The sequence below is a fragment of the Hoplias malabaricus genome, chromosome Y (genome assembly GCF_029633855.1).
Source record: "Hoplias malabaricus isolate fHopMal1 chromosome Y, fHopMal1.hap1, whole genome shotgun sequence".
NCBI lineage: Eukaryota > Metazoa > Chordata > Actinopteri > Characiformes > Erythrinidae > Hoplias > Hoplias malabaricus.
Window position 1 is genome coordinate 49,442,759 of NC_089820.1, and position 10,076 is coordinate 49,452,834.

A 10,076-nucleotide genomic window follows, 5' to 3' on the forward strand; every position below is an offset into this window, starting at 1 on the left:
AATGTTTCTGTGCAGAGCCCGGCAACTTATATAATATATATTATATTTCTTATATGTTTTATATTATCATTTTTTTTGCATTTACTGTGATTATATATAACTTTATAGAAGCACCACGCTTACTGAGAATGCATTAGTTTAAATGTATAATTAGTTTAGGTGCCTAATACTTCACAGTACCTTATATAAGAAATCATATATATATATATATATATATATATATATGTGTGTGTGTGTGTGTGTGTGTGTGTGTGTGTGTGTTACATTTGTACACTGTTATGTGCTTGCATTTTAAGGAAATAACAGCTAATGTGGTTTGATACTGTTTATGATTAGATTGGCCTGAGAACGATGGGGGTATGGGAGAATTTTCCCACTGGGATGTTTTGTTTTGTTTTATGGAACTGCAAGCCCGATAAGAGAGCTAAATGATAGGAGGTAATTTTACAGATATTCAGGGCATTACTGAACTTTGTGATCACTTGTTTTTGTAGACCGGAGGCAGAAAACATAGAGGCCCAAAACGATGCATTCAAGTCATAAACTCTGACACTTATTTTGTGTATGCTACTGTGGGAAGCTGCAAATGGTAATTTTTTTTGTTTTATTCTTATAAATTTATTCATCTTTTGTAACCGCTTCATCTTGATCAGGGTTGCGTCTTATAGTATCATATGGTTCAAGGAAGAAACTCACCCTGGATGAGCACCAGTCTATCACAGGACATCGTAAACCACTCACACGTTCACCACTGTTTTTGCAGTCAGACCACCTACCATACTTTTTAAAATTGAATTTTTTGGTGTGTGGAAGTAGCACTTAGAGAAAGAGAAAACCCACACAGACACAGGGAGAACACATTTTCAAGTCAACATTACCATATTAACCTTCAAAGAATGAGTTCTGCATGGTTTATTTTAAACCCATCCAATACAAATTCTTAGAATATGGAAGGGGTAAACAGAATAAAAAAAACATTCGGGAGGAGTAAATATGCATGAAAGAATAACACAAGAAAATAGATACTTCAGGAAAAAAGAAGAAATACTTTAGGTCCTCTGTGTATTGGATTAGCATTTGTGGCCACTGCTGTAGTGGAATGTGTCAAAGAAACAAAAGCAGCATGTGTTTTTGCCTATGAGACATGACCCATCTTTTATTGAACCCAATCTACATGCCTGAGGTCACGCCTGGAATGGAAGCTAATTGTTTGCAATTGCTTGATTTATTTAACTCCATAAAACGTTTAAAACTATGATAGAATATGCATAATGGATGCATTGTTTGAGTGGTCCAGAATGGTCTTTTGTAGTTGCCTCTCTTTTCCAGAGATATTAAATATCTGCACACAAAAAAGAGATGAATGCTTATTTCTGGAAATCGTTTTTCCAATTATTGCAGACCACAAGAGAATAAAATTTGACTAGGGGCACGTGTTTTTAGTCAGAGAGGATTTTTTCCCCCATTTGACCTCCTGCTGTGTTTACTGGGGCGAGGACCCATGGTCGTCCCTCTCGTTTTTATGCAGTGTTGGAGGCCATAGCCCTGGTTTGGCAGAAATGATCCATTACAGCCCATCATTCGGAACTGACTGGGAGCTTTCCCTTCACTTTTTTATGAGAACACTCTCTTCCCGTGCTCTGCATGTGGATTTAAATTGGTGCAGCCCCAGCTAATGGCTTCTCAGTTAAGAGTGGAAGGGCAGTAAACCAGGTGGACAACAGTAACACAAATGTGACAGAGGAGAGAGCAAAACCCTTGATTCAGTACTGTTTTTAACATCTGATCGATTTGGCCTTGCTACTTCCCCTCGGAATAAGACTTTCTTGAATGCTGACCTATTATCGTATTAGCTGAAAAGAATTGTGCTTTATGGTCACTTGGAGGAATAAGGGATTAAGTCAGTATAAATGTAGACTGCAGCTGCAGAAATTGCCCAGCAATTGCTAGTAGCCTACAGGTTGAAATCCACTACTTTTATTAATGTAACACATATTTGTTTGATATTATTTTGTTATTTGACTGAGATTTGTGCATTTAAATGGTGGTAGCATCATATCTCTGCATGGAAGAGTGCATCAGGATACTGTTCCCTGCTATTAGTTGATGTCCACTGAAGTGTTCAAACTCAGGAAAAACACCAGACAAGGCACTAAGAAAAAAGGATATCATTAAACCTAAAATGTGATTGATACATTGTCATTGTCTTTTCATTTTAATTGTCAGTGTTACATAGTAACAAATTTAGTGTAACATAGGGGCAAGTCTTCCAAGTAATGCTAAATCAGTATGTGCATGTTAAACGCGGTACTGAAAGAAGGAGTGTGAGCATACACATGAGACCTGGGGGCTGTGTGTATAAGGGAGGGAGAGAGGTGAGGAATGTGACAGTGAACCTTGTCCAGGATATACAGCCTGTCCCAGGACAGAGAGAACATCTGGAGCATGCAGAACACTCAGAAATACAGCTGCTTAGTGAAAGCCTCTGGTCAGGGAACACGGGTCCTTCTTCGTTTTGTTAAGGAATTTCAGGCTCAGTGGACTTGCTGCTTCAATAGCAATGCACCTGTTTCCTCCAGCATTCACTGTCAGCACTTTTAAAAAAATATGTATTTAATCAGAGTGATATCTCAGCAAATTCTCTTTAAAATCTCAGTTGTTCCTTATAAACAATATCTCATGGTTAGACAAGAAGTCTTAAGCTGTTCAGATGTTTCTCCTGTGAAAAAAAGGGTTTAAGAATCCCACAAGCCTCACACTGAGATATCAAGACAGGAACCATTTCTCATCAAGGGTTTTCAGCTGAAATCTGTGTAATGTGTAATTGTAAACAGTGTAATGTCATTTTTCCTGATTAATATCTGGAGAATCACCATTAAATTTCCTGAATAATCAATAAGTGACTTATAAGTAATGAAATTCTCATGAAGGGAAGTATGTTTTAATGGGTGTGTGTGTGTGTGTGGTTGTAGGGGGGTGGGGGTCGACTGGAAAAACTCTCCACCAAACACGTTTCCAGATTAAATGTGAAGCTCCATGAATACCATGAATATTTGGACACAGCACAGTGCTGGTTGCATGCATTACAGTGATTTAGCTTCCTTGACGGGACCTGCCGATATCCTATGGTGTCTCCCCTAAAACAATGAGCTATTTCCATCTGTGTTGAGGGTGTGAGAGGAAACGAACTTCACAGGGTTTCTTTAAAAGCAGTCAGCCAAGGTGGACTTGGTCAGGGGTAGAGAACCCTTTGCGTAACACAGTGAATTTCAGTGAAAATATGCTATACTTGAAAATGATAGCTTGGTAAAAATATAAGTCCAATTTACATAAGGTTCAGCCAAAACAAAAAGCTAAAGTAGTTAACATCTAATAGATGATTATAATTATTTAACACCATGCAAACAGCATGTATAAATTGTCCAGCCCTAAATCTATATGTCCAAAAATATGTAGACACAATTGTGCATATAGCATCTATAGTATAAGTATGCCACGAAATAGCATGCTCTGTAACACCTTCACATAAACTTAAAGGAGCACTAAGTCATGCTGGTCCCTTCACTGACCTGTAACAGGGTGTTTGCTTCTCTAGACTCAGGATTGCAGAAACTGCACTATGTGACTTTGGAGGAGCATATGAAGCCACCCGCTCTCTCCCCCATCCACTTTGATTTCAGGACTGTGCTCTAAATGCGAATTACACTCTGCTGTTGTAGGGGGAGCCCAGGAGCAAAAAATACTAAATTTTACCTAGTGTTCCTTTAAGGTCTATATGCTCACTGCCAAGTGTTAACTAGAACGCATAGAAATCCCACATTATAGAGATGTTGAGGAATCTGAAAATAGGACCTAAAGGTGTGTGCATTCAAAACTCTGGCAGTTTTATAAGGGTGAAAAATGATAGTTTTGTTGGATGGAGAGTAAAAATGTGGCACCATGAGTCAGTGGGATATGATTTTCATTATATTTTGGCTGTGGAACCATTTCTTTGATTGTTTGCTAAGCCTGAGAAGTGTCCTTACAGGAACTGACTGGACTAGAGACAGAGCTGTTGAACTTGAGTACTGAGGTCAGTGAGGACAAGGTTTGTGTGTGTGTGTGTGTGTGTACAAGAATGTGTGTCTGGGGCTGTTAAGGGTTGAACTGACCACTTATATTGAAACAGGATAGATCAGTTTGATAAAGTCACACCATGCTAGTTTTTGTACAATGCCAGGGCTCAAGGTCATGAATAGGGTATATCGAATACATATTAGAGTCAGAAAAAAACATGTATCTTCAAACTTTATGATAGAAATATGTTTTAACTTTAATTAAATTATTGTAAATATGTTTGTTTAATAGAACTTAGTTCTCAAAATTAAATATTTACTTAAGGTATTTTAATTTTCATGTGCACAATAGGCCAAAATTGTAAATTATTTAAGTACATATACATGCAAGTATTCATGTAATTTATAGATAGAATACTTAGTATGTTTAATTATACTCAAGTACAAAAAACTGCACTATGTCCACCTCTGAAAACAACCATTACTTTGCCCAGAAAATGGACAGAACCAACACACTCGTGAACACACACACACACACTCACAAGCACAAATATCAGAGCCTTCTGTTCAGCACATGGCAAATTGGGCTTTCCTCTCTGATATATTTAGAACTGGAGGGTGAATGACAACTTGAAGCACTCTGCACGGGGTGTGTAATCATTTCATTAGAAACTGGATTCTTGAATTTTCTATCTTAAACAGAAGAGGAATTTTGCTGTAGATGGCCTGAAAATGTACATGTTTACAGAGTGCCTTGATGATCATCTCGTTAGGCCATTTACTGTCCAGTATGAGCAGCCTATTTGCCTATGACCTAACGAGATGATCATGTACATTTTCAGGCCATCTACAGCAAAATTCTTCTTCTGTTTAAGAGAGAAAAAATTCAAGCATCCAGTTTCTAATGAAATGATTACACACCCCATGCAGAGTGCTTCACGTTGTCATTCACCCTCCAGCCTGGAAAGAGGGGCAAAGAAAGCCTTTACTCTCCACTGCATTCTAGGTGGTCAGTGTCTCTTGCTTTGAATTGTGATCAGAATTATATGGCGCTGGTATCATAGGGGTTGGGGTCAAAGTTTAATGGTTAGAGTACCTTTCTATCTTCATGTACACTATAGTCCAAAATTATAAATGTAACTACAAATAAGCAACATTTATTTTCAAGAGATTAAAAGTTTTGGCCAAGATGATGAACAAATGTCCAGGTATATTGCCTTTTTCTGACTGTGTAGAACCTTTATTAATTGTAGGTTAAAATATAAAATGTTTTTGTAAAATTCAAATTTCAAACATATTTTAAGTGTTAACCTAATACTAAATAAAAAATAGTAAATAGTAAAAAAAATAGTAATTCCTATATTTCATGGCTAATGTAATAGATTTCATTCATTGTGGGTTTTTTCTATTGTTCTTTACATCTTCATTTCTTCGTCAGCAGCTCACTTCTCCTGGGGCCATCTCTGTTTCTTCAGGTGGTTGTCTGCTCAGGCGCTTTTACCGTTAGTTTATGCGGAAGGAAAAAGGAAAGTGCGAGGGAGGGACAATGAGAGTTTTTTTAATCAAACAATGTCTAGATCTCTCCTGAGATTTTTCCCAGGTTAGCTTTCCAAAAAAAAAAAATCCCTCTGGCTGATAAGTCTGATGTCAGATATGCTCTCCTAGGTACATGGGGACACAGAGAGCCCACACCTACATCTTACAATATTATTAGCTTTGGCATTTAAAAATATTAAGCTTAAAATTAATTCCGGTAAGTGCACTGATGCATGAAGAGAAATGTTTTGTACATTTTTTGAAGCACTCTGTTTCTTCCATATAAACCAAGGCCAAGCTCTGTTCTTGTAAAAACCTGTTAGGAGATCATGTTTCATTCAGTCTCAGTGTCTAATTTGCTGAAGACATCACTGCAAAACTGTGCAGTACAATGTCGTAAAAGCTTAAAAAAACAGGTAGGATATCTTATAAAATCTTAAAAACCCCTATTTTGAACAACCAAACTGTTACCCTAATGCTAATATATTACTAAATTACAGAAATTAGCGCTATTGTAAAGCTGTAATTTAGAGTTTAAAGGCTTCTCTAAGGCCTAATATATATATATATATATATATATATATATATATATATATGTATATTATATTTCATGTCGATGAATTGGTGTGTTAGTAGGATGGGGGTTGGGGCCTTTTGCCAAAGTCAGGTTCCCACTATACTTCACTACAACCCTTTTTATGGGAACACTCTTTGTTGACCTGAAGTCTGGTTTTAACGACTGTGCTTGTTTGTGATTCAGAAGATTGTGCAATAATTTCAAAGCCACGGTAATGATGTCAGGTCCGACCTCCCATGGGTTAATTTGAAAGGACTGAGATGGATCAAAGCAGCCCTTTGAGAGAAGTGCAGGTGGCATGAACTGGTCTAAACAAATGCTTGTAGTTGTAGTAGTACGAATAGTGCCCCCACACACAAACTATGATTCATCCCATCATCTGTGATTCACCCCTCTGTTTGAGGTTCCTTTGTATGAAATGTTGCTCTAATTTTTCCAGTGGAGGTCTTTCAGTGACAGAGACAAATTGTTCCTGGCATCTCCCGCATAGGACCCAATTTGAAAATAAAAACTCTAGAGGTGTCTGCCCATGGCCTGATGAGCTGTTCTTGTCATTTCCTAGCGATAATTGATTTTGCAGGACAAAATTCTCCTTTCCCTGGCTTTCAGATGCACTGCACAGTGAATGTATCCCCCACCTCACCCTCTTCTTTTATTCATTCTCTGGGGAGTATGTTTATGACAACAATGCTGTATTTTGTAGGGTGATGACTCTTGTGTTTTGTGATGTCATACAAGCCTTGGGAAAACCTTTGCTAACACTCCCAGAAAGGGGTCTGTGAGGAATGCTGGTATCGTATCCTTGTTCTCTGCTCTACCACAAAAGGCACATTTGCCCCCTGTAGGGCAAAGGAAGTAAACTCGGGAGGAGGTGATGCTCCAAAAATGAATCGGAAGAAAACAGGAACATGCAATTGCAAAGAAAAAACATTCACCCTTGATACACACACACACACACAATGTTGGAAAAAGGCACACAAATCCTGTCCTTTGGTGGAAGCGGTGTGTGTGTATATGCACTCATCAGCCCTTATATTAGGAACGTCCACTGTCCACTCACTGTCCAATTTATCAGTTTAACGTACAGTATAAGAGTACTTTTTAGTTCTACAATTACACATTGTACTCATGTTTCTCTGCATAATTTTTTTATCCCCTTCTTCAATAGTCAGGGCACCGAAAAGACCACCACAGGATAGGTATTACTTGGGTGGTGGATCTTGGTCAGCACTGCAGCATTAATGTGTGTTGAACTGGTATGAGATACTCAGACACAACATTGCTGCTGGAGTATGTAAACACCTCAGTGTCATTGCTGGACTAAGAACAGTCAACCAATCAAAAATAGAAGTGTCCTTAGCCCACAGATGAAGGACAAGAGCGTACGATTAATACACACTTTTGCAACAACAGATCAGCTACTCTCCCTGACCTTGCATATGCAAGGTGTACCAACAATGTAGGTGTGTCTAATTGACTTAATAGTAAGGGGGTACAATGCTGAAAAACTCCATTAGCACTGCTGTGTCTGATCCACTCAGGCCAGTGTAGCACACACTAACACACAACTGACACCTCAGTGTAAAGATGTGGTGTACCTTAACACATGAAATGACTAAATTAACTTTGTCAGGCCTTAGCTTATTCTTCCCCTTGATATTTTTAGTAAGTTCTCTGACACTTTCAGTTTTAGACAAAATAGAGGTCACTGTTGAGGTCACCTTTGTGTTACAAATGATTGTTAATGACTTTTGTAATCGTGTTAATGATTATTCTAAACATGTTATAAACAGGCTTTTAAACCATTTATAAACCTTTGAGTGTAGTGTTATTTTAAAATTGTACAGATGAAATTGATATGGATTTAGCACTTACTGATTATGTTTCTTGAAAATTGTACATAGTAATTGTTGTAAATGCATGAGCATTTGCAGTATAAGCTTTCAGTTACCTGTAGGTATTATATATAGGCCGCCCACCAGTGTAAGATCTGTTACATAACTGCGTGTAATTTGATTATCCGAGCACTGGCTGTACGTGCACTACATGCCTGTATGCAGTAGATTATTTGGGACAGAATGTACTATTGGGCATACAGTTTCTGCATGCACTTTAAAGTCTTATAAAAAGAAGCCCCAAGCAGTCTACTGTAGACTTCCTGCTCCGGATGGTGAAGATTGGCACCGTTGCTGTAATTCAGTAATTGTCATTTTAAACCATTGTGGTTTTTTTTGTTTGTTTGTTATTTTTGCATGTTTTCTGCTGGTGCATATATATATCTCGTTTTTGTCTGTGTGACGCACAAATGTGTAACATGAACCATGTTAGAATGTAAGTGACACTAAAGCCCAAGAAACTCAACTGAAAAGGCTGAATTGGTATGGCTCATCAATAGAGGTCCACATTAAAACAACTTATAGAATGCTACCACAGTATGCAGAACAACAGATGGACTTCAGTTCATAATTGTAATGGAACAATGTGCACTTATATGGTCAGTTGAGCTGATACAATGTCCAATGAATATAGAATATCAGCATGCTTCACATTGTTTCTTGGTCAGGCAATGTAACAAACGTACAATACATAGTGTTAATAATGATGACTGTACCAAGGTCTTGTAACTAAACCTTGGAATACAGCATACAATTTTGAATTAGTACAAACTGATAGTTGCTAAATTCTGCATGTGCCATTTATGTTGTGGGAAATTTTTTAATGGATGGACCACTGCAACTGGTCCTAACTGACTTGATATAGAATCTCATTTAACTTGCAATACAGTTGATATATAAATATCACTAATTTACGGAATTATTGTAGATGTGGATTGGATGAAGTAGATTAAATATGTTGTGGTTATACATGTGTTTGTGAGTTCCGTGAGAAGGGAACCTGACCTGAAAGGAAGGAAGCCATTAACAGGAGTTCAGACTGAGACTACGTGATGACCCTGCCGTCGGTGAGGAGCTGAGATGAAGGCAGCCAGGTTTTATGACTGGTTTGTGCATGAGAGCACATGCAAGTTCATGTGATGAAAATGGAATGTCTAAAACCTGATGTGGACAATTGTTCAACATCTGCCAGGATGCAAAGATTTGGAAATGTGTATTGAGTAATGCCTGCACAAATATTTAAGATTTTCTTTCAAAGGATAGAAAATTTACAGTCTCAGGACAGTGATTGTAAATCATATGCTTTCCTGCAACACATTTCTCATGACGCAGAAAATGTATTTCACTGTGGAACTGAAATACACTATATTAAAACAGAATCTATAGAATAACACACAAACACAATACAACATTTAGAGCTCTATCAAACGAGCTTTTGCTAAAAATATGTTACAAATGCTTTACCTCAATATTACACATCTGTTCCCCCAGTGTCTTCTTTGAATGTAAGGACATTAATAAGAATATGGTTCCCCTTTTGCTGACAAAATTATTAAAGTCTTCAGAGTAGATTTGTCTGAACATTTGACAGCATTCCACAAGAATATTAATCAGCTCAAAAAAATGTTGGGAGATTAATTCTAGATCAGTTTAGATTTAAATAGGTTCTACATCAGACTAGATCACAAACGTCACTCTAATTCATTCCACCAAACAGGCTTGGAATTACCCTTCCTGGATCAGGGCTTCGTCACGGTGGAAGGACTTGTGTGGTCTAATGACTTCCAGGGCTATGACATTGGGAGTTGTTAGCTCCCACTAGGGTCTCCCATGGCGAATAGGTCTGGAGTGGAGATCCAGACAAACAAAATCCAAGAAGCATCCCTATGAACATAACAATTAGAACAAAGTGTACCTTGCCTAGGAAAGGGTTACCGGGACCTACCAGGACCTGGAGCCAGGCCTGGGGGTGGTGTCTGACAGCGAATACCCGGTGGCCGGGCAGCCCCCATG